Genomic DNA, 24,557 nt, shown 5'->3' on the forward strand with positions numbered 1-24,557 from the left:
GAAAAACTACAGCAAAACTAAGCTCTCTTTAGCCACTGACAGTGGCTTCAAAAGTTTGTCAATCCCCATAAACACACACAAAAACTTTACAGCTGACACAAAAAGCCATTTTGATTTCTATGGATATTTCTCCTTTTCATAAAAAAACACATATGGGGTATACCAGCACATCATAAGGCTGACAAGTGTGTCAGCACCAGCAGTTGTAGCTGGTCATTGTCTTTTAGGCTGCCCGTTTATGAATCAGAGTCACTGAACTGAACCGCTCAGCCATGTTTGTAGTGTTGGTGCCTTTTGGAATCATGGAATTATGTGGCAAATAACATTGTTTATAGTGCAGTTTAACCTAACCAAGAAGTCTTTGCGACACTTTTGGTAGATACAATTCTAGTAGTTTATTAGTTTGTCATATAGCACTAATTACTGCTGTAATATTATTATTGTGCTGCCTTTTTCTAACATATGCACCCATACAGATCATTCAGGTCAAGTGAATTTCATTTATATGGTGGCATTTGACAACAATTAAACGAAGCGGGTTGACCGCGGGTTTTGACTCATCTTGCCACCGCCTTCAAGCTGGAAAGAACCCATTTGAAAGTATTGTGGTTAAGTTAAATTCAATTTATTAACCTATCTTTAAGGTGCAGTGTAACAGGCAATGATGTGCATTTAATGTGACTCTGTTAATTTGAGCTTCCATGAAATGAATGTCTTTATTCATACTTTATTTTGCAAATTTATTTGAGAATTAGGCCATTTAATTAAGATAGATTTTATGTTTTTGGTTGTAAAGATCCGGATGGAGATTTTTTTTTTATTCTGTATTTCTATTTTTCAGTTTTATTTTTCAAGACTTGGTTTATTGCCTTTTTCTTTGTAACATGGCCTACTTTTTTAAGTTTTGTTAATATTTACATTTCTCTCTGCCTGTCTAGAACCGGCCCAGGCTGCCACACATTTTCATTCCAAAGGCCATGTAGATGCTAGCCATGTAAACTTAGCACAGACCTCAACCTCACTGAACACTTGTGGAATCAGTTTGGGCGTGATGTTCATGCAAGAGTGACCAACACATCCACATTGGCTGACTTGTCATGACATTGTCGACAAATACTGATTGAAGACTGGGATGTCATCCCACAGCAGTGTGCAACAAACGCTGGTGACCAGTGAGGAGCAGGTGCCAGGCTTTTGTGGCCCTGTGTGGTTTTTCAACATACCACTGTGCCCTCTGTTTGTTAATGAATTAATAGTAAAATTGCCATTTCATTTCAATCATCCAATCCAACAAACCACACCAAACAAGAGTCAATATTAGAATAAGCAGTTTTCAAGTGAAGCTCTTGTCTCACGTGCATCTTTTTTTAGTTTGTACCACTTAGCATCTCCAACACCACACTATTAACCCATCCACTCACACATCCTCACTACTAATAACACTGACTTTTTCTTTGTTTTATGTTGCTTTCATGTTTTTGAAGTATTTCAAGTATTTTTTTTAACCTTTTCCCTGCATCTCTGGTGGTGGTCAGAGGGCCCGGTGGCGCCTGTGTCCGGCAGCCTCGCCTCTGTCAGTGCGCCCCAGGGCAGCTGTGGCTACAATGTAGCTTGCTATCGCCAGTGTGTGTGAATGGGTGGATGACTGAATGTAGTGTAAAGCGCTTTGGGGTCCTATGGACTAGAAAAGCGCTATACAAATGCAGGCCATGCAGGCCAGGCCATCTCACTCTTTTTCGCCACGGTTTCTGAGCCAGGTCGAGACAGTTTAAACAAACAGCTTATTAAAAATGTTTCCTGACTCTGACTGAAAGCTGTTTTTGATAGCGCTCTGTTTTTACACTCCAGCTCACACAGGTATATGAAGTTTGGCTAATTAGACTTCTCCCCAGGAAAACGTAGCCGTGCAAAACAGCTGCACCAGCAAATGAGGAGCTTATTGATATGAGACAGCTCTCTGCAATTCACTTGCCTTTTAGAGATGTTCTCTTCTTGTTTTCCAATATTGTGAGTGAACGATCCCTTCAGTATTAACTATTGGCATTTTAAAGCTGGCTTATTAGCACACCTCAGTTTACATTTGAGACATACGCTTACTGTATAAAATCTAATACAGGAGAATATATTTTAAGAGCACTGTGGGCAAAGGTTTATTCTAGAAATTATGCAGTCATGCAGAATCCATGGGAGCCATATTGGTTTATTATGCTTTCACAAAAGACTTTGTTGTTAATGATTAGGTCAAAGGACCAAACCATGGAAAACATGGAAAACAATGGAAATAATCCATTTTAGTCTCTCTCTGTAACTTTGAAGTATTTTTAAAAATGTATTGTTTGTTAATTAATGAATTTATTTATTAGGTCTGTGACCTACACAATGTGGGGCAAGTGGTTTTAATACAGTCAGAAAGCCAGTTTATTTTCCCTTAAATGGACCCACATAATCAGCCATGTACCACAGGTCTGCAAGCTGGCTGTAGTTAGCCATTACTTAAAAAGCCATCTCTTGACCCAGCGGTTTTAGCTAATTACGGGTCAATCTCCAACCTTCCTTTCATATCAAAAAAATGATTTGAAGAGTTTCAGTCATGTTTCAGAGCTCATCCCAGCACAGAAACAGCTTTAGTGAAGGTTACAAATGATCTTCTTGTGGCCTCTGACAGTGGACTCATCTCTGTGCTTGTCCTGCTGAACCTCAGGGCAGCGTTCTATACTGTTGACCATAATATCCTATTACATCGATTAGAGCACGCTGTAGGTATTACAGGTACTGTGCTGCAGTGGTTTGTATCATATCTATCTAATAGACTCCAATTTGTTCATGTAAATGGAGAGTCCTCTTCACACACTAAGGTCAACTATGGTGTTCCACAGGGTTCAGTGCTAGGACCAATTCTGTTTACATTATACATGCTTCCCCTAGGCAGTATCATCAGAAGGCATAGCATACATTTTCACTGCTATGCAGATGACACCCATCTAATTGGTGTGTGTTATCTGGCTTCTTTCCATGAAGCCAGATAACACACACCAATTAGTTAAACTGCAGGAATGTCTTAAAGACATAAAGACCTGGATGGCCGCTAACTTTCTGCTTCTTAATTCAGATAAAACTGAGGTTATTGTACTCGGCCCTGAAAATCTTAGAAATATAGTATCTAACCAGATTCTTACTCTGGATGGCATTACCTTGGCCTCCAGTAACACTGTCAGGAACCTTGGTGTGATTTTTGACCAAGACGTGTCCTTCAATGCACATATTAAATAAATATGTAAGACAGCTTTCTTCTTTGTGCAACATCTCTAAAATTAGAAATATCCTGTCTCAGAGTGACGCTGAAAAACTAGTTCATGCATTTATTACTTCCAGGCTGGACTACTGTAATTCATTATTATCAGGATGTCCTAAAAACTCACTGAAAAGCCTTCAGTTAATCCAAAATTCTGCAGCAGGAGTCCTGACAGGGACTAGAAAGAGAGAGCAGATTTCTCCTGTTTTGGCTTCCCTTCATTGGCTTCCTGTTAAATCCAGAATTGAATTCAAAATCCTCCTCCTCACATACAAGGTCTTAAATAATCAGGCCCCATCTTATCTTAATGACTCCATTAGTGCTCTCGCACTGCAGGCTTCCTTGTTGTTCCTACAATGGCATCTGTGTAAACAACTGAACAATATGAATGTACAATTTTACAGATTAGGAAACCAAAATATACTTTATAAACCCTTACTTTGTTGTGCTGCAGCTTTACCATCTATAATTTAATCATCTTTCCAATTTTTCTATAACCAAGGCAGCATTGACCTTGTTGTTTTCCACTGGAAGTTCTTAAGTTATGGAAAATATGTTTTGTTTACTTTAATGAAAACAGTTAAACTTTTCTACAGTTGCAGCTTGTTGGGACTAATACCTTTCAGGCTTCAGGGTGCCAGTGGGAAGATTGTTTAAAGACATTTATGGAAATGCATAGAAAAATAAAAACCAGTGTGAAATACATGGCAGTCTCTAGGGCTGTCTTCTACCCCCAAAATAGCCAACTCTTTAAATCAAGACACAAATGTGTAATAAGTGTCTTCGGCCTATTTAACAGAATAAAATGTGACCTTTTCTAGTGAAATATACTGTTAAAAGATAAAAGTACCTGCAGTAACATAAGTGAGACATGCTTGTCTCTTCCAGCTGCTGCTGCCTTTCCGTGGAACTTATCATCTCCATGTTGTAGTTCCTCTCATCACCATTAGGTGTCGCTGCGGACTCTGGTACTCAAGCCGTCTGTCCGTCTGTCTAGCAAGGATAGGGTGATGTTGTATTGTGAACTGAGAGAGAGAGAGCGAGAGAGAGAGAGAGCACCTCTGCCGCTCTCCTTGCCTTCTCTCCTGTGCGCAGTGCTCCGGCCCGGCCGCTCCTTCCTTCCTTCCTCATTTCCTCCCCACAGCTGGCTGTCTCCTCTCTCGGATGCTAGTTGTGCCTTCTCCTTTCGCACTACCGCCGCGCAGGACCAAATACTTCGGAGGGGTGGAATGACTGACTACCTGTTTTGCATGGTCTGAATTTCGGGAAATTCGCACGTCGGAAAGGAGGGGAGTCAAGAGGGAAAAAAGGAGGCTCTCCATCCTCCCCGAGGGAATTTATTTTACAGTAAGCAGGCGCAATGTCATTCCAGAGTCCTCTTTCCGCTCGTCTCACACCTCCCATTTGTGCAAATGCCTAGAATTTTTTTTGTTTGTTGCCAGAGCATGGCAGCGTGCTGGGAATATGGCTGCATGTTTTATTGTGTGTGTGTGTGTGTGTGTGTGTGTGTGTGTGTCGAAGTGTGTGCCAGATGTTTGGTGGGTTTTTTTTTCTTTTTTGTGTCAGTTTATTCCGAGGCGTGGTGTGGATCGCGCGCGCGCGTGTGTGTCTGTTTTGCTTTTGGCATGATGTGATAAAGGGCTGTGGTGCGCTTGCATTGATCGTGGAGTGAAAATGGAACCCCCATATTTCAGCATCACTCGCCGTCCATCCATCAGGCCGGGGAGTGTGGGGGTCGGAGGAGGGAGGGGGCTGGCTGATGTGAAAATGGTATTAGGCTACTTTCAGGCTGACCTAAATATGAGCGATGTTCTCGTGATTATCACCGGTGTCAGCGGCACATCGTGCGCCGGCTGCACCGGCTGCACCGTCTTTGTGTTGTCTTTGCAGAGCGATGCGTGTGGACGCTCCGTATTGTAGTTTCCCTCAGCCATCACTGAGGCATGAGGACGGATGAAGAGCACCTTGCTGCCTGCGTGCTCCATGTTGAGCACTAAAAGCACCACCACCGCCACAGTGTGTTTTCTCGATCAGCCCCAGGCTGTTTCTCCAGCTCTCAACTGTGGAGTAATTAATGTCATTCATCACGTTGTCGCCCCCCCCCCCCCCAAAAAAAAAAAAAATCTATGTTTTTCACCAGCTAACATCATAATGTTTGCTCCTGTCAGTTGTCTGTGGATTTCTGCTCTATGACCTGGCAGAAAGTGGGGTTTCCCACTGCCGGCTGCTAAATTAGCCCCCACACAGCCTACCAGTACATCTCCAGCCACCATGGGCTGCATAGCCGTTTAGATCCCTAATCTAGGGCTAATTCCTGTGTTTTCTCTTATGGACTATAGGGCTTTCACTCACTGATCCCCCTTGAAACTGAGAAGCTGGCTAGCCTCAATATAAGAAGTTTAATGTGATGGACATTAGGGGGTTAACCGGCAGAGCAGATAATGTAGGACAGGGAAATGTAACTTGTTGTCAGCAGGCTTATATCATTTTGGCAGTCATTGGTTCATGATGAGGAAGTGAGATATTGAGAAGGTGCAGAGGAAAAAAATCACCATTAGTTAGTAACAGTTATGTTTCCTGTCGGTGAACTATTCATCATGACACCGAACGAATGGAAAGGCTGACACTTTTGGCACTTGTACCAAGTGAAGTTATTTAGCCAATGTTTTGTTAATGTTAGCATGTAAATGACTGTAAACCAGAGGAGTTACTATGTCATCTTTGAGTTACATTTGGATGATTTGAGAACAGCAATAATGTTACTTTTTTCTAAATAGGGACTGCAAAGGGTGTGGCAAAAAATACATGACAAAAATACACTTACATCATCCAGTTTTTGTTTGCAGGTCTGACGTCATTACCCGTTGAAAAATAAAAATAATTATTTGTGAAATTTAGATTTTTAAATGAGCATTTTTATGATACACTATAGAGTGTGTTTTCAGCTGCACCAAACAGAACAACGTGTTGTCTGCAGCTGCATTTACCTTTAAGATTATGCTAAATTACAAGATTAATTGTTGGAGTTATGACAGTAAAAATGTAGAGTAGCACATGTCTGTGGGAAGTACTTTAAAGGGAAACAAACTTTGTTTGGAAACCATTTTTGGTTTGGAAAAGAAGTGAATTTTCTGATGACCTGTTACCTCTCAGTGGGCCCAGTCCACCAATACACAAGTCCATTCTAATAATAACAGTTTTCTAACCGTAACCACAAGCCACAACTAGTAATTAGTAAACTTCAAATAGTTGAAAGACTGGAAAAGGGGGGAAACTGCTAGCTGGATTATGCAAATCTAACATGATCTGCCTCACCTGTGCACTGAAAACCCTTAAATTAACCTTGTAAAAAACTGAGGTTTAAGCAGCCTTTTGGGGGGAATTTTTTAATGGCCAGCTGCAGTGACTATTGAGGTCAATTCAGTTTTAGTTATACAGCACCTGGTCACAACAACAGTTGCCTCAAGGAACTTTTAATTGTAAGGTAAAGACCCTATAAAAACAAAGAGAAAATCCCATTAATCAGTTGATTCCCCTTTGACCAAACACTTGGCAACAGTGGGAAGGAAAAACTCCCTTTTAAAAGGAAGAAACCTCAAGCACTTTTATTTTGAAAGTTCACTTGCTGTGAAGTACTTCTTCCCTATGGTCCAACCTACTCCATCCAACCTTCCAACTTCTTAGACTACAACTGGTGTCTAAGAAGTTCTTATCTGAGTTTGTACTGTAGTAGTTATTTAGTGGTTTTTAATCAAAGCTACAGAGAACAAGGATTAATATCGAGAGCTGCAGTTTGTAATGGTGGAGTGCGAGGTCATCTGCAGAATGAGAGACTTGCTAAAGATTGTATTACTTATGTATTGACTGTCAGAAAGTACTTTGCAAAAATATTTGCAAAAAATTGTCTTGCACCTTGCATCTCCTGCAAGAGTACAACCTGGCCAGGTCACCAGCTGCAGGGAGCCAAGATGATAAAAAAGTTCCATTTCAAACATCTAGCAACATTTCATACTGATCTCATGACCCCTCGGGGGGTCCCAACATCCAGGTTTGGAACCAGTGACTTACCAGAAGTGACCTCGTAAAGCTTTATAGATATCATTATCATGTTGCAGCTCTGGTATGAGCATGATTACAGTTTCAGCTCCTTGTCTCCAGTATTCATTTGGTCCGGCAGAGTGCTCACACAAACAGCTTGTGTTTACTGACTGCTACAAGCCAGATTTAACACTCTCAGGTGAACCTGCCAGCCACTGTTCTCGTCACACAACATTTAACTGATCAAAGAGATTCTTTTTCCAAAATGTTCCATTTCCTGAACACGCTGAGCGACATTACAGTCTTCCGAGTGCATTCACCTGGCACTCTGAGATATAATAGCGTACCTCCAACACACCACGCCTTCCCCTTCAGTGCCCCTACTAATTGCTAAAGATTCATGGTGGATAGTCAAGCCGTAAAGTCTGTAAAGTGATTGACTCTGCCACGGCTCAGAAAAGTAAGAGCCCGTTATCGTCCTCGGCTACTGCAGCCTCAACAGGCTTCATTAAGGTTTTATATTCAGATGATGATGCATGTGATGTGGACAAACTTTTAATAACCTCATACTGACCGATCCAACACACGAATTACTGCGTCCTGTGCAAGACTCAGAATCAAACGATTTCCCTAACTGAGCTCAAGTTACAGATTTATGAATATGATTTGAATACTTACCAAACATGATTTGGTAAGTATTCCTCAGAGATTTGTTCCGATTGTGCAAAATACTGTTTTTACAAAATGTATTTGAGCTTATAGTAATAATCAAGGGGCATTTGAATTTAGGTTTTGTTTTTCGTATAAAAACATTTTCAGTGCCATTAAAGAATCTTTTTCTTTTTTTTATATTCAGCAGCAGTAGTCAGCAATAACCGCAGCCTGTATGTGTCACTTTCGGCCTTGTGGCTTGCTCGTTCAGTCTGAACAAACTCGAGTTAATATTTGCTTCAGACAAATATCTGTATCAATGGTTTACGGAAAGGTTCAGCACTGGCTGGGGAAAGGCCGAAGATCGGCCATGGGCCTGTCAAAGACCAGCCAGCCGTTTTAAGTGGCTGTATCCGTCGGGCACAGGTGAACCAGGCTGTCTCTCACCCCGGTGGGATCTGTGCGAGCCTAAATGTAATGTTCCCAGGTATTAGCAAATTTACATGCTGTTATAGGTGGTGACAGTCACAAAAGCGAGATCTAAGTTAAAACACTGCGTAACCTAAATAGACTTATTAGACTGGTCCTTATTCGGTGACACTCAGCACTTTAAAGTGTGAGTATTCACAGCATTCTGAGGCAGTTCATTCAAAATTTGACTTGTCCAGAGCTCAACATAAAGTATGGGATGTGGATTGGTTCTTATATAGTGCCTTTCTACTCAATTGAGCACTCAAAGCACTTTCTACCGCAAATCACACAGTGTTTTTATCTATGCCTAAACGCTTTCTCACAGTTGCATACGCACTTGTGCAAGAAGGCATGTGGGCTGGGGGGCTCAGGGATCAATCCACCGACCTTCCAAATGGAAAAGGACCCGCTCTACCACCAGAGCCACAGCTGCCCCTTCAGTGATGAAATTACAGAGAAAAAAAGGTCTTCAATTTTTATTAGACATATTATACATACACTATATAATAGCATATAGGGTCTTGACAAATAATTCATTAGAATAAAACATCGTATGACCTACTTTTGCAGGTGCATTACTATATTATCATTTCTCTTGCCTCTATAGTGATATTATGTAAGATTTACAGATAAAATACTAATGTCCTCTGCAGATTCTTGACATTATTATGTAATTATTATAGTGACTAATTGTCAACAAAGGCAAATATCTCACTTGTGCATTATCATGTCCATACCACAGGGCAGCTCTCTTCCTCTGGCTATTAATTTCATAGCCATCATTACAGTAATAACATGATGTAAAAATGGCATACAGGGAAAACTGAGCTATGAATTGTAGGTAAAGTCTTCACTATCTACATCCATTGTCCTAACCAGATAATCTCTGTTGATAACCTTGTTCTGAAAAAGAGAGAAGGAGACATGGACACAGAGAGAGAGAAGAGAGAGAGAGATTGTGTTGCCAGGTCATTGTATTCCAATCATGGCAGTATCTGATTCATATCACACAGCAGGCTCCCCCTCCCACCATCAGTGTGTAGATGGAGAGATAGGTTGCCTGGTCAACAACCTCTTTATTGTGTGAACCACTCAGAGCAGAAACACAGCAGGAGATGCAAGAAGCAGGACAAGGTGCCAACACCATGGGCAGCATTTTGTAAAACCTGGTTAAAGAACAAATGAAACTAAAGCAATAAAAAAAAAAGAAACGAAGAATTATTTAACAAAGTTAACAAATATATCAAACATCAACGATTGCCACTATGACTTTGTGTTCTCAGGGGAAAGTGAAAGAAATTCATGTACAGTGAGATAAAAACCCCTCTCACCCCAACCAGTCGCAGCAGATGGCCCTGCCCCTCCCTGAGCGTGGTTCTGCCGGAGGTTTCTTCCTGTTAAAAGGGAGTTTTTCCTCCCCGCTGTCCCTAAAGTTCTTCGCTCATAGGGGGTCATATGATTGTTTGGTTTTTCTCTGTATGTATTATTGTAGGGTCTGTAGAGTCTGTAGGCGCTGTAGAAATAAAATTTAATTGAAATTGAAAAATCCTTCAAGAAAATGTTACAAATTATATGTCTCTTTGTAGTTTTTTGGTTGTTTTTAGCATGACCTTTAATACTGACCTGATCTTCTTTACAGAGATATTTAATGACATCTCGTCAGTTAAATTCTCATATCCACACACATTTGCAGGTGATAGGCTTCTCTTGTGCCAGTCCTTTGCCTTAACTTTTCCAAATATTCAGCTCATTTATCTATCTATTATGTATTTATCACCAGTTTCCAGTACTGGATAAGTCATTAAGTTCTCAGAAATCTCATTCACACCCACGCATTTTAGTGAACTTTCACAAGACAGTGAAATATTTCTAAAAAAAAATCTTCTGTCCAGACTTTTATACTATCACTCATGCCTGGGAATCACTCTTAGGGTTTTCGATTTAAGTATGTCACAGCCCACATTTAAGTTAATGCTTTCAGCTTTTTTTTATTTAATTCAAATATTTGAACACACACAACATCCCACTGACCAAAGTGTTAAGGCTGAGGTTTAAAAATGCGACATTGTGAAGGTCTCCTTTGAATTTACCTGTATTTACAAGGACGAGAACCCAGATTAGTGAGTGAAGAACTCAACTTTGAGTGTATCTAAATGGAAACACTCACGGAAATTTGCAGTGCCGCTGTTGACATTTGCTGTTTGGACACCGTGTGAGCACCTGCAGCACAGCTTGGGCGTTTAACTGAACGACTACCAACCATATCCTCTCTTTGCAGCTTTCACTCATGGGTTGGACTGGTTCGCTAATGGATGATGGCAAATAACAGCTGCACTTTGCTCTCCTGTCTTAGGTACTGAGTGGTTTTCTCTTCTCCTCTGCTTTAAGAGGGGAGAGGAGCAGAACAGTCGCTACATGAAGAGGGTAATGGCTGTTTGTCAAATGCGTCATTCTTTCACCTGAGTTTTGTTCATTTTACCTGATGGTCGAGTGTTTCAGCTGCAAAAGTCTCCTAGCAAAATTGCTTTGCACCTACATTTGCTGTGGCTCCCATCTGGTTGTGAACTGAAAAGACATTTTAGAGAAAAAGCAACCATGGCTGTGAATATGTGCTCAGTTAAACAATGACATTTAGTTCAATTTAGTAACCACATGGAGCAAGCCGCAGCCTGCTCAGCCAGAAGGCCATCGCACTACTTTTTAATCACTGCAGCACATTAGCAAATTAATGAGTAATGGATAAATGAGAGGCATCTTTCATCTCTGTGTTAAGCCAAGTTGGGGCCAGTGCTCTCATCATTGTTTCAACGGGTCCACCGTTCTCTTTGTGTCTGGCAAAGCTCAGACCTTGTATTTCCCTCTGCACCGAGGGAAACAATAATACTCCTAATCCACCTTTCACTGCATTGCTCACCCAATCAATCCCCCACGGAGTAAAACGCCGGCAAATCGTGGTTGCCGAGTTGTGGTTGCTGTGGCAACATGGACTCGGGTTTTTCTGTGATGTCAGCCAGGTACTGCATGGCAGTTTGTGCTCTAACAAGGCAGACCCTTGTTGGGGATAATGAGCAAGACTCTGCTGTCATGGCGATGACTCTTTTTGTGCATGAGGGGAGGTCAGCGAGGGGCGACTCCCAATTAGCTTGGAGTGTGTGAGGGACACAGTGAGTAGGTGGGTGGGAGAGTTGCCCCCCTGGACTTTGCTGTTTTATGTTGCGTGTGAAATGTACTTTTTGGCAATATGTTTAACAATGCTAAAAAATATTTATCATAATGGTTGTGGGCTTTGAAATGGTTGTTTTAACAGTGAGATTAGAAAAGACTTCTGTTCAGCCTGTAGTAGAGTGAACAGAAGGCTCTTACCTTGTTAGTTCATTCATAGTTAGTTCCAATACATTTGAAGTAAAACGCAGTCCAATGAGCACCACAGGTGGGATTAATGGTATTGTGAACCTGCCTTCAAGCATCCTTAATTTGTGACCGTGACAGGGTAGTGTTCAATTTTTTTTCTCTTTTTTTAAATAAAAATATTATTTTAAGTTACAACAGCATGTTAATACAAAACTTTGAATATACAATACTTTGCTGTTCAGTATTTACAATACCCCAAAAGATAACAGAAAGAGAGGAGAAGAAAAATAAACAAAAAACAAAACAAAGCAAAACACAAATATAAAAATAAAATGTATAAGGGACACTCAGTGTACAGTTAACCACAATAGTGATGTAGACATTTGGTATCAGATAAGGTGGTTTTTAAATTTTAAAAACATTTTAAATATTTCCATGTATGTTAGAAATGGCTGCCACGCCTTAAGAAATTTGGTGGTTGAACCTGCCAGTGTATATCTCATCTTTACCAAATGCAAAAACCTCATGAGCAAGCCACTGTTCATGTGTGGGAGGAGCTTCCTGTTTCCATCCTAAAAGTACAAGGTGCCTTAATGAGTGAAGCAAAGGCAATAGAACTCGAATCGTATTTTGAGAAAGTGACGTTTTGAGGTATCACTCCAAAGATAGCCATTAGAGCAGAAGGATCAAATGTAACGTTATGTGTCTCTGAAAAGGTATTAAATAAAGAGACCCAATAGTTATGAGTGCTCACTTGTTTTTGACACCACCAAGCCTAATGAACAACAGATGAAAGAACAGGACCTGGTTTTCCACTGCTCTGCTCCCCCTTATGGAAAAATACCCCAAAAGATAATGGGATGCATCAGTGTGGACAGTATTCAGAAAGAAATATTAGCATCTAATCATTGTTTAGGGAGAACCTAATGCCCGAGTCTTTCTGATTCTGATTCTGATTCCCCTCCCTGGTTAGGCTGGAGTCAGTGTGTAACTAGCTGAGAAAAAGATTGAGAATTCTGTCTGATATCAGGCTCATTTTTGTGCTAATTCAAGTCCCAACCAAATGCACAACAGCTAACAAGTGATATTCCACATTTACAGTCAACCTATTTAAAGAAATTATCATAGTTTGTTCTAGTTTGAATTTGCTGCATCACAGGAAAATGCTATTACGTTATATTGCATGGAAGATTTAGTAAATAACGCATCATCACTTGATTTTGAACCGGGCGTCAGGGTTTCTGACTGCAGAAAACAAGAGAAGTAAACTTGTCTTCCCAGTCGATGTCCATTTCATTTCAATTTTTTCTTCGGGGGGGGGGGGTTAAATTATTGCATGCTCATATTCTGCCCTCTGTTTACCCTCCACTGCACACTCACACACATAAAGGCAGTGATGCTCTATTGTCTCAACAAAGGAAGCAGCTCTTGTCTCGTGTTTACCCACATGTAATTTAGATTTAGATTGCGTGCCCTCGCTTCTTTGCATGTGTGTGTTGTTGTGTTTTTTTGACTCGGTGGGCGTTGAAGGACCGTCGACTGCAGCCTGACAGGCGCTCTTTGTTCTCACTCTTACGAGTAAGTGGGCCTTACATAATTACGAATGAGCTTTCTATCTTTAATGCTGCCGGGAGAAAGCATGCAAAGCTTTTGGAGCTGTAAAGCTAAAAATATTAATAATTAAAAAAATGACACATTGTGGTCAAACACCCATCCAACACTTATCACCCTGTTGAGAGCAGTTCTCACTCTGCTTTACTCCACCACCTGGGTTCTTTGGAAGCGGCAGAGGATATATGCATACTGACTTTTCACGTGTTAAATCAGTGCTGTTACAGAGGATGTTCCTGCCCCCCCTTTTTTTCTCATTGTTACTTTTTTTGTGTGCTCCTAATGGCTTTTGTTGGTGAATAAACACTGTAGGTTGTCCCAACCACTCCACCTTCCACTCCTCCATTGCTTAGTTTCATTTTTTGCTGACAGTGTGGTTTGTGTGGGGTCTGTTACAGACTGCACGGTGTCAGTGCATGCTCTCGCTTCAGGCTGTGTCCTTGATTATTTTGTGACCGATAACGCTTTCGATGTGCTGCAAAGGAAAAAAAATCCCCTTAAGTGGCTATTAAATGCCATAAAAAAATGACCACACCACCAATTAAATGCGCCGAGGATGAAAAGCAAAGGAGTTCTTCAAAAATGGAGGGCAGTGTTATCTGTTCTCTTTCTGACAGTTTTTATGTCCTAAGCATTTTTTAAACTTTAAAGGGCATTTTGGTGCCCCGAGTGCTCATTAATTTCGAACCCTTTGCCAGCAGTTGCTTGCCTGCAGTTTTCTAAGAGTGTGTGTGTGTCTGTGTGTGTGTACACGTGTGGTAGAGGAAGTGGCGTCTGGCCAGTTGGGTGCTGCTTTGTCTGGCTTTAATGCCTCTTCATTCACTGTACTCACATCCAGCCAGCGCCCTGACAGTCACTAATCTCCTCTTTATCTTAAAGGTTTGCTCAGCACTTCGGCGTCCCATTCAGGCAGCTGCAAACCAAAGATTTGAGGCAGCAGCGTGGACCTCCAGGTTGATAGATTTGCTCTGTTCTTTAAAGTAGTGAGGTTGGAAAAGCTCCAACCTAGCCGTAGTAGCGTTTTTCTCTGTATCCAGAGTTAATCCCAGATAGTGGATACATTTGGGCCTAATCTGGGCTACTTTTACCATGACAGGCACGGTATTGGCAAATGTTCTGTAGGCCAGACATGACCTCAAATGTCACAATGCCCATCTGGCCTTTATGAAACGGACACGTGGTTGAGTTGCAGGCTGACCCAACACTGTTAGGCAAGGCCAAATGTAGCACAAAGAAAACTGCATATGTAGGCCACACTTCAGCTGAACCCTCATCGCGTTCTAGACAGTCTGGGTATCTTTGTGATGTGTGTGGCTCGTACCTGTGGCTTATGCTCATAGGCAAAAGCCATTTTATTCACACACAAGTGCATCCATAATGAACAGTTGTGGGGTAGCTCAGATAATGCAGTGCACAGCTATTTGGAGAGGATGGGTGGTGGACTGACAATGCTTAAATGCACGGTCAGACAGCCACCAGTTTGTCCCAAACGATATTTAAAAATAGTATTTTACAAAGACACAACAGCATTGCACAGGTTGCTGTTGCAACCGTGTTCTCTCTGTGAGCCAACTTGCAATTGTTACATGCATTCCCAGTATATTTGCTACTGCTACTCCCAGTTGTTCCCAAACACTGAACTATTTCAGAAAATGTTCATTATTGCTTAAGGGCTATGTATCTACTGTCTACGGTGAAGCCCTTGGGAAGCACAAAGACTGATAAATTGCCCAAAGGGATGTCACTTGAGTCATCGTTTTTGTGATTACAAGTTTGAAATGTGGATGTGAAGTAGAAAAGAGTAAAGTTACCTCACCTCTGCTTCAAGCAAGCACCTGGAGGCTGGCATAATACGTTTTTGGCTGTCAAGCTGCATTGTGTTAATGTAATGTTATTATTGTCAGTTACTGTTTCAGCTTTCAGCAGTTTTGAAAACATGATTACTGAGAAAAACTGGTTACTCTTTTTGCAATGCTGCTTTCCTTTAGCAGACAGGCAAAACTGTAGCAAGGGTTCCTTACGTCAATGTGCAAGACTTGACTGCCCACCTCTGCGCTTCGACGTCACCGAGTTGTCAGTCTCTGCGCAGGTCTTCCAAAGTGCACGAGTCCAGTGCCACTGAGACCACTCCGCATGTCCATCTACAACCCATGTACAACAGTGCAACAAGTTTATTTTGTGTGTGCATGCGGTTGTTTAACAGAATAAGCACACTGAACTCTTAAATATACACAGATTCTAATACTCATAAACTTAAGAGTTAATCCATTACAAATACATAAAAGCATGTATTGGTTTGTGGAAGCTGCCATGTTGCCCTGCCATCTTTATTATAGTACCCAAGATGGCATCATGTTTATGTATGTCTGTTTATATATGGAATAGTAGTGGTACAATAGCTTTATCAAGCTATATAGTTTATGTCTTCCATATTTCCAACTATATCCATAATCACATACTGTGTATGCTACCATTGTGTATAGTGTATTATCTTACTTTTTTTCATTGATCGAACTTATTTGTATTTTTGTATTTCCTTCTGATATCTGTACCTGAGCTGAGGTGACGCAAGAATTTCCCTGTTGTGGGAATAAAGTCTTATCTTATCTTATCTTATCTTATCTTATCTTATCTTATCTTATCTTATCTTATCTTATGTCATAAGAGAGCAACCACATACGCCAGATATAACTTATTGTCAGCGGATTAGAGGCCTGACCCTCATGTCTCCAGACAGCTGACAATTGAACATAACGTGAGTCATCAGGTTTACTGATCTATCAGTCATTGCCATTAATCAATGGCTTGGTACGCTCACACCGAACAACCAGAATGAAGACAAAATTGTAATACAATTGTGTTTTTCCCCCCTCTGGATATTATTTTTATTTTGCTGGAAACATTAAGAGGGGTAATTAGCTGTAAAGGTCTTGTTATGGGAGGTTTAGATGCAAAACAAGCAGTGCAAATAATGAGAATGCTGTTTCCAGTCAGTGCCCGTGAAAGTCGTCCCTCCCCACCCCACCCCTCCAGCTCACGTGGCCACACCCGCGCTGTTAGTGCAGTGCTCTGGATAGTGCCTGGCCAGAGAAGCACACAGGAGCAATCAATAGAGGACCACCTTAGCCAACCATTTAGTGAATGAGCCAGCTATATGTAAGCTAAAATCCAATTCACATTTTAATAACAGTAATGTTTTTCCATCATCATATTTTCCTTTACGTTCGAGGTTATATTTAACCCCAACTCTTTGGGAATTTGGAAACTGATTAGAATGCAGATCAGACTTTTTAAAGATTTTCAGTGGCACATCTGAGACAAAGCAGAGACTGAAGTATTTTAAACAGCTTTGAAGACAGAGAATAAACAGGACATTTGCAACTGGGAAACAGATGTAAATGAAGTGAATCAGCTATCAGACACTCTGTTTGCTAGACAAAATAAATAAGACCATTATGCTCCTTACTACCCAGAATGTGCTCCTGACTGCAACTCCAAGGAAATATTTTTTCTCAGACCTTTTAAGTTTGACTAATAGGGATTAGTCAGGTTGAGCTAAGCGTCTCACTAATGACTAAGTATTGTGTCTGACTGAGAGACGAAGAGACTTTGCAGTTTATTGGCTAAGGGTCAATTCCCACCGAGATTTTCGCTCAGCTGGCTAACATACTGCACACCATGTGCTTCAATATGTGAGTTAGAGCTGGGAATTGCGCGTTTGTACTCCTCTCAGCTGCTATAGTAACAAAAAGACAGTGTGTCCTTACTTATCTTAGCCTTTGAGCAAAATTGATGAATTCCATTGATTTGTGGCAGGGAAATAATGCAGTATCCACCATTAACTTGTCTTAACAGTTAAGACACTGATCAGACAACAATGGCCTCTTCCTTACATTTATATAAACACTCATTACATTTGATTGTCAAAGAATTACTTCCAAAAGGAGTCATGCTGCACTAGAACATTAGAGCCACGTGTTTGTGTCCGACCCTGGTCGTCTGACTGACGTCACCTATTTTGCTGGCTATGTATGCCCTCCACTTATTTCAGTCAACTTGTTAATCAAAATATATTGCGTTTTGAAATGTTTCACAGAGGAGGCATTCATCTTGACACAGCTATAATTTTGAGATTAACAGTTTTTGTGGCCTCTCAAAATTTACACGTCTGCATCTTCTAGTTCTACAGCAGGGCGGCTTCAAAGTTGGTTTCACTCGATCTTTTTTTAAAATGTTTTCCTTTAAATCTTGAAAGGTTTGCATGGTCTTTCATTTTGCATGTTTATCTGCTTCCACTATTAAACCCTGTGTTTATTTTATTTATACATATATATGTATATATTTTTGCATTAATTTTCCCAGCTCTAACTTCAAAAAGCCTCAGTTTCGAAGATCTAACAGTGCAGTGTCCAAACAGTGTTGGAGCATGAAGTTGTACTCCCTTTACGCAGTTTTGTAAGACTCATATTTTTTGTGCCACCTTCTGCTCATGAGCAACAATTATGATGGGAGGTAAGGAGGAAATTAAGTTATAGAGCAACAGGCCACTTAATGTCAAGTTAAAGGTTTTTAGAAGCCCCTCCTATTGTGATCCCCTACAGTATCTGGGAACGTGTCAGTCCTCTTCCTTCTCATCTACTGAACCGAAGTCGCGGTTCTAACACATTTACATATTATTCCCAATATTGACACAACTACTTATCGTCAGTAGATCAGACATGTCCATGTCCAGACAGCTGACAAGAACTAGCTAAACAACCAATAGTTGGTTATAAGCTAACAATGAGCTAGCTAATGTTAGGACTTAGCGTCTTAAAAATCCCATTTTCCCTCTAAAAATAAGTTTGATTACACTCTCACAGTCTCACATCACGTGAGAGTTTATTCAAAAAGCATCACAATCAGAGTCCAACAAAGTTATATTCAAAGACCATTTCACCAAAAATGGCTAATAACAGCTAACACCGACTAACAGTGGTAAAAGCATCAGTCTTACCAACAGAAAAGTTTAATATATCCTCAAACTGACTGACCCTTGTCAGATTCTTTCAGTTTTTATAGCCTCTTCCAGAATAAATAGATATGGATGCTTGGATGGGTTAGAATCTCCAAGTTACATTATAACTTTAAGCACATGTTTGTTATGTTAACCTCTTAGTCATGATCCGTCCCTAAAGCTAACTAAGTTATTACAACCAAAAAGATTCACTGAGAGGACGGCGTGGTGGTGTGGTGGATAGCAATGTAGCCTCACAACAAGAGGGTCCTTGGGTTGAACTCATATGTGAGGCCTTTCTGTGTGGAGTTTGCGTGTTCTCTGTGTAGGTTCTCTACAGGTACTCGAGCTTCCTCCCATAGTCCAAAGGCATGCTTGTGGTTAGGATAATGGCGATTCTAAATAGACCAAAGGTGTGAATGGTTTTCTATCTCTGGAAGAAAATAGGTAGATAATTGAGGAGATGCTCCTGTAGTGACATTGGGATTATAGAAGTTTTTGTAATTCTGTCGTAGATTACAACATTATGGAATTTCTACTGAGAATAGAAAATGTTTGGGGTTCACTGCTAGTTTAAACCATCATAATAGTTTAGATGATGTGATTATAGTTTGTAAGCCACGACAGAGCAGCTGGCTGGATAAAATGGATATTTAATATTATTGTAAAAACTAAAACCTTAGCCTTGGTTTAGAGCTTAGTGGTCTTTTGTTGACAGATTATTAAAGCATGTTGCAGATAATTTCATATGTCCACCCTCTGAGCTCTGTTAAATCTGCTGCCAGATTTGAGCACATCTGTTGCCAGAATTTTGTACATCTGTTGCCAGATTTCAGTGACAAAAAGTAGCCCAATAAAAACCTACTTTTGAAGCCAAACACTCACTCGAGGTAAAAAAAAAAAAGAGAGCTACATTATTGTTTTCCCATTTAGGAGAGGTTAAAAGATAATTCAGTGTTTTCTCTACATTGAGCAGCAACTTCCACAGGGCTGTTTGAGTCGATTGTTGTGTTCAAGATGAAGTGGGGGCATCTGGCTACTCTGTGCCTAGAAAAAATGTAATTAATACGAATTTCTTGCACCACATGACCATTATAATTAGGCTGAAAAACACCCTCGTGCACTTACTCTACCATGAGAACTATGAGCACAACAAATGCTTCAGAAGCAGTAAATAATATGTGAATCAGGACAGGAAATTATTATTAGAAGAGTAGAAAAATAGGTACACTGAAAAGGAAAGAGCTTGCTATTAGGTCTTGATGAACGTCACACCAGGACAAAAAACTAAAAGATGTTGATTTAAAGTAAGTGGAAGGAAATGAAATGCAATAGCCTTGTAATACATCAGAATATGATTTCAACCGTTAAGTGTTTTTAAATAATAAACCTTAGGAAAAGCCCATCAGATGCAACAAAGTAATAACACTCTGGTTTATTAAAATGGCCCCACCTCAGATATGGAATTCTTTTTAGCTGTGCGTGTATGTGTGTGTGGAATGCACATGTGGCATAAAAATGTGTGAAAAGTGTGAGTTTTGTGGTCAGCGTATGCGAGTTAATACACTCGCAGATTCAGATTTGGTTCCATTTTTCAAATCACCACAGCTAAAGCATCATTGATAAAAAAAAATGTAGCCATAGCAACTGATATGATTGTTTGCAACCTGGGGTTTGGCCCTTTAGCTATCACTCGCTTTACCAAAAAAACCCCAAAACAAAGCAAACAAACAAAAAAAAAACAGTGAATGGGTAAAGCTGGGAAGTTACTAGCTAACACTGGGAAGTTGCTAGCTTCCTTCTCTACTAGCAAGGTACAGCTGTACAATATTAAATTACACGCTATGCATTAAAAGATGCGTGAAACAACCCCAACCATAATCAAATGCTGATCAAGGCAAAAACAACGATAATTTCCTGTTACTCAAAGCTGCTAGTTTTAACACAACTTTATGGGTTACGTTATCTAAAAATTTCCCCTCCATACAATACTCATGAATGAGGAAATTAGCTATGACCAAAACCATTTTTTAGCATTTTTTAGCAGTCAACACTTTAAAGTTGGTTTAAGACTGCTGCCTTTCATATAGGAAGCAGCATACACTGCACTGCACTCTGAACCCCATTCTTTTCTATGGTTTATGCTGCACAATGATAGTTTCCCGCTGTGTTGAACAAACCAGAGCACAAGCCCGCTGACCAGGGAGCACTCACAGGTGCCCCAGTCAAACTTCAACACAGCTGAACTTTGACATCAGCACAGTGTGACACATATTCACACAACCTGTAGAACTGTAGAATGAGAAGCAACAGGCGCAAAGGCGTACACCTGATGACTATGAGCGCCTGCCAAAAATGTCATCAACGGCCAGCTCAACAAAAATTTTAGGTAATTCACGCAACCTTATCGTAGCCTCCGATGTGAAAAAGCCTTTTGTGGGCAAGCTTTTTCAGCATCTCAACAACAGTACAGTCCTATTTTTAGCTAGCTTAAAGGTTGATTGAAGTTAGAGGGTTAAGTGGGTACAATCAACATATACTAGCTTATCTTTTCCTCTGTTCTTTTTTTAGTCACTGATGGGAGTAGAGCTAGACGGCATGCTTCTCACCTTTAACAGATTTTGTTTGTCAGTTGCTGAAAATAGCAGAATGAACAAAATGAGAACCCTACAAATTAAAACGACAAAAAGCTCAGGTACAACAAACTTCGCCTGTGCTCCACTTGCACCACGGCTCAGGCAGTATCCACAAGTTACACTATCCAAGTCTTATGGTAAACCACCCTGGTTGGCAAAAAACATAATTGTATCTAAGGTTTTCCTTCTAGTAAAAGGCATTTCTAAATGACCACCAACTTTTGATTGGTAGAAAATTATGTATGTGCATACCCTCCAATACAGCCTTTAATTGTAGCACTGCTGCCTTGGGTTTCCATGCGAGTGCTGCACTACCCTGACTTTTGAGCATTTGCAAGTGTTCGTTTTACAAATTCAAATTAAAACACAAAGTGTAAAGTCACTGCTATTATTCTTTTCTTTTAAAAATCATGGCAAGCTTAATGTGATTCAAAATGCTTTACTTTTTCTTGCAGTCCTTGCTGTTTGAAAAAAGGTGAGTCAGACCTGGTCTTTGAGCACGGAGAGGAACGAGGAGAATGATTATCAGGAGAGTGAAGTAGTGCAAGCGAGTGAAGAGGGAGGCAAGAAGAGGCTTTATATATGTGGTGAGCATTCTTCACTTGTGACTGTGGGAGCCAGTGACACATGAAATATGAGAGACAGCAGCACTCTCCACTATTTATAGTACTGCAAGAGAGAAAGAGAAGAAACTGGCCACACCATATACACTCCAGGGCAGAGGTGGCATCATTTTTTCATTCGCTAAAGAGGAAAAAGAGGAATCCCAGCCAGTACTGAGAAGGCACATATGTCACTGCAGTGACTACGACAGGCCAGTCTGAAGCAGAAACGCGTGTCATCTCAGTAGTGAGAGGTGGCTTAATAAGCCTCTGCATCCACTTTTCTTTTTTAGCTCACAAAGCTAAACAGATGCTTGGGGGAAGTGCCGGTTGTGGCTTTGTGTTGTTGCTTTGTGGCAATTCAAACCCATCTGCAGCTCAGCACTGTTTTGTACAAACTGCTAAAAATGTATCAGTGCTACTGGGAATGCAACAGCATGTCCTGTTCTGCTGGAGATAATGATGAAAAGAAGCCAAAACGAAGCCCACTGAAAGTGGGCATGCAGCTTAGGGAATCTCTCCATTTATGTTATTTTATGTTTAGATGAAGACTCGCAAGCAAGAATCAAAAGAAAGCGGAATTGGTTCAGTTCTTGTAGTGGGTGATAAGCACTAAAAATAACCGTGGCAAACCGCCGCTAATGCTAATTTAATGGGGGTCATAAGGCCAGCTGTAAATATGAATGGATGGCTGAATGGATGAAGACTCATCATTTGACATCATCTGCTGTGTTGGTCCTGATGTAAGATGATTTTGATAGCTCTGTTCTCAAATTGCATAACATGTCTGTGCTGTCAGGCCAAAGAGGCATCAGAGCATCCCATAAAAGTAACCGGAAGACTTTGATTTGTCATGCTCAGAAAGCATGACCCATTAGGAAAGCAGCAAGTATTCTTATCTCTCCAAAATTGTCCAGAATGGTCACATTTGCAGCTTAAAATGATACTTACGAGTGTTTTTGAAGAGGTATTTGCTTCTTGACATTTCAGTGTTTCACAAGGTGCCCCAACTCGCATTAAACCGTCATCTCGGCTGTTTGATGCCAACGCTCGGGCTTGAGCTTTAGCCACGGTCCGAGGCAGAAGCCGAAGGCGGCCGCGGAACTTTGATGCTGCCTTCCATAAGCGATTTCTTCAGTGATGTCATATCTGTAGAGAAAAGCCCTTCAAAGTCAGGCTGATGTATTATGCATGGCACTATAGTAACTAGCCAGTGTGCTAGTAGTGCTCCGGGGTGGTAATGGTGATGCTTGCAGTGCTGAGAATAGCAATGGGAAGCCTTTGTACTGAATGCTTTTGCCAAGGATGAATTCCTCTATGGTCAGCTTATCTTTCCTCAGATGTATGTTCTATGTATGCAGACACCGTGCAGGCGTAGCAGTGGATTGTGCTTTATGCTTTGAATGCTAATGCATACTGTAGAAACTCACAACTTTAGCAGACAACTTGTGTCCTTGTTTGAGCTTTTTCATTTTCATAACCCTTTTTTTTACCTCTGCCAAGCAGGTTAGGTTTATGGTAGTGTTTGCATGCACCGGTGTCATTCTGTGAACATGATAAAGTATGAAGTGTGATAAAACTTTGCAGTGGGGTCATTTAGCTTACATTCACAAAGGTGTTCAAGGTCAACTTGAATTGTGTTATAACATTAAAGAAAATATTGTTAAGAGAAATGTTAAGGTGAGAAAATCTGACTTTTTTGTTAGATTGGATAATGACTAGTTGTTCTTAAAAATGAAGCTTATTTTTCACTTAATGCAAGAACTACTTTTTCTATTTTTTAAATGACAGATTATAGCAAATCATGCCATTATTTAAAAATTAACTATTTTGATAAATTATGCATTTATTTATTTTTGAGCTCCCCATCCCAAAAAAACATTAACTATATTAGTTAAAGGAACAGTAAATAATTTATCCCCTTGTCTTCTGTTGCCTAAATGTTGCCACAATATAATTTAGTAATAATTTAGTAATATTAGTAATATTTTCTTGGACATCATTAAAAAAAAAGATCATTTATGGTGATATGTTGCTGCACTTCTACACAATTATGGCAGATGAAATAGGTCATTTCAATGGCACCAGAAGGCTGTGGATCAGTAAGTCATTAAATCCTTTATTTGGTTCATCGGTTGGTGTACATACTGGAATTATACATTAAATATCACAGCAATGGCCAAGCATTTTTGTGCAGACATTTATGTTTCCAAGAGTTAACTGTTGACTATTAATACTCTTACCTTTCATCTAGTGTAAATGGTAATGTTGATATTGTTGATTTGCATTCTCTCACTTCACTAAAGAGATTCTGAGAATTAAATTAGCATAAAACAGCATGTAAAGGGCCACTAGATGAAACAAATATGCAAGACACTTGCAGATATTAATACACCATATGAACAAAAATATTCGGCAACCTACACATCAGACCTACAGGAGCTTTCATGACATTCTTTTCTAGATCACAAGGTATTTAAAAAAAAAGTTGGTCTCCTCTTTGCAGCTATAGTAGCTTCCACTCTTTTGGCAAGGCTCTCTACAAGATTTTGGAATGTGCTGAGAATTGTTTCCCATTCATCCAGAAGAGCATTTGGATGTTGGACCAAAGGGTCTGGCTTGCAGTGTCCATTCTAGTTCTTCCCAGAAGTGTTTTATAGGGTTGAGGTCAGGCCAGCCGAGTTCTTCCAACCCAACCTCATTCAGCTTGCTTTGTGCACTGGGGCACAGTCATGCTGTCAAAGAAAAGACTTTGACCAAACCTTTCCAACACGTTGTCACTCCCACAGCGTAACATTTTATGCTAGGTAACAAATCGTCGGTATATTGCGCTTTCGGCCATCCAACATGTCCCTATATTATGAGTTGACAATGAGGAAATATGAGAACCGTTTGGAATGATCTACACA

The 24,557-nt window shown here is 40.4% G+C and overlaps 1 protein-coding gene across 1 annotated transcript in view; it reads left to right on the forward strand.

Moving 5' to 3' along the window:
• The first annotated feature begins 4,304 nt into the window (after positions 1 to 4,304).
• Positions 4,305 to 24,557, forward strand: part of ctnnd2b (catenin (cadherin-associated protein), delta 2b) — a 231,489-nt gene continuing 211,236 nt past the window's right edge. Inside the window, exon 1 of the mRNA XM_005740267.1 lies at positions 4,305 to 4,639. The gene's annotated coding sequence lies outside the window, so the exon portion shown is untranslated. The remainder of the gene's footprint in view (positions 4,640 to 24,557) is intronic.

The sequence above is a fragment of the Pundamilia nyererei genome, unplaced genomic scaffold, assembly GCF_000239375.1.
Source record: "Pundamilia nyererei isolate P.nyererei 1_Seehausen unplaced genomic scaffold, PunNye1.0 scaffold00098, whole genome shotgun sequence".
In the NCBI taxonomy this organism is placed as follows: Eukaryota; Metazoa; Chordata; class Actinopteri; order Cichliformes; family Cichlidae; genus Pundamilia; species Pundamilia nyererei.